The 1,483-nt window shown below is 49.3% G+C and overlaps 1 protein-coding gene across 2 annotated transcripts in view; it reads left to right on the plus strand.

Moving 5' to 3' along the window:
• Window positions 1-256, plus strand: part of CPXM2 (carboxypeptidase X, M14 family member 2) — a 136,976-nt gene extending 136,720 nt beyond the window's left edge. Inside the window, exon 16 of one of the 2 annotated variants that reach the window (XR_012754215.1) lies at window positions 133-256. The gene's annotated coding sequence lies outside the window, so the exon portion shown is untranslated. The other variant, XM_075348511.1, reaches the window with a different exon arrangement.
• Window positions 257-1,483: the final 1,227 nt, after the last annotated feature.

Below are 1,483 nucleotides of genomic sequence, written 5' to 3' on the forward strand. Positions count from 1 at the left end.
GGTCATTGTATCTGGACTCAACCCCTGTGCTTCAGATGATAGAATTAGCTTTCTGTTGGCTCTTTAATTGTTTCTTTTCCAGTGACTGTTCCTAATTTACATGATATTTAATCTGTTTTGTTTTCATGCTAGATAATGCTACACAAGACATTAATCTGCTAGCGGGTGGCGAGGCCTGACAGCATTTCCTGATTGAAACTCTTCAGTTCTTGTGCTTTATATAAAATACATGTCTAAAGTCTGATATCTTACAAATAAAGGCAATGCAACTAGGAAAACCAAAAGCATGGATTGCAAGTGTCTGTTACAGAGGTAATGAATGTGCAGTTCAGCAAGTCTCCAAGGGGCAGTGTTCTCCTGCTTGACAGTTTTGGATCAGCGGCATTATAGCGGCACTAACCGGATCTGGGCACTCTCAGATGTTGGAAGAAGAGGCAGCTTTTCTGTTGCAGGATCGGAGTGCCACTCCAGCTGTCTGGTCCAGCCAGATTCAGAGCCGCGCTTACAAGCTCTTTAGGAAAAATATTGTAATCCATGCCCTCCTTGCAGATGAGACCAGTGTCATGAATGTATCTCGCTCGGGGGAGACCCCGGGTAAATTTGGTGTCAGAAGGTCACAGCGCCTCACTGCTGGCAGGTCCACTGCTGTTATTTAATAACATCTCCTTCCTTGTGGTACTGTAAGGGTTAAGCACCCGTTCCTTCCTGACTGCGGCCTTTAGCTGTCAATCTCAGGTGTGGCTTTTTGGGATCACTCCCCTTCCCTATTTAAAGGGAACCTGTCACCAGATTTTTACCTATTAAACTAAAAGAATCCCCTTCTGCAGCTCCTAGGCTGCATTCTATGAAGGTGCACCTTGGCCCTGACTCCCCTTCCAGACCCCAAAAATAACTTTATAAAAGTTGGCCATTAGGTATGCTAATTACCTTGGTTGGCCAGATGGGCTGGATCATTTTCTGCTCCTTTATCCGCCTCCTGCCGCTGATCGCCGTCCTCCTTCCTTGATTGACGGGATGACGCCTTCCGTCATCTTCCTTGTTGCATTTTCAAATCTCGCGCCTGTGCAGTTAGGTCGCGCAGGCGCCGTTCGCTCTGCCATATCACGGGCAGAGCAGAAAACATAGTTGCCCTAGCTCGCGCGGGTGAGCTAAATGTGCAGGCGCGCGATTATGGGTGGGTATGAGCATGGTGCTGGTGAGGTCGGCACTGTGCATGACCTCACCAGCGCCATGCTCATACTCGCCCATAATCTCGCACCTGCGCGAGCGAGGGCAGCTGTTTTCTGCTCTGCCTGCAATATGGCAGAGCGAACTGCGCCTGCGCGAGCCTACCTAACTGCAGAGGCGCGAGATTTGAAAATGCGATGAGGAGGATGACGGAGGGCGTCATCCCGTCAATCAAGGAAGGAGGATGGCGATCAGCGGCAGGAGGGGGATAAAGGAGCAGAAAATAAGTCCTCCCATCTGGCCAACCAAGGTAATT

Source organism: Anomaloglossus baeobatrachus, chromosome 5, assembly GCF_048569485.1.
Source record: "Anomaloglossus baeobatrachus isolate aAnoBae1 chromosome 5, aAnoBae1.hap1, whole genome shotgun sequence".
Taxonomy (NCBI): domain Eukaryota; kingdom Metazoa; phylum Chordata; class Amphibia; order Anura; family Aromobatidae; genus Anomaloglossus; species Anomaloglossus baeobatrachus.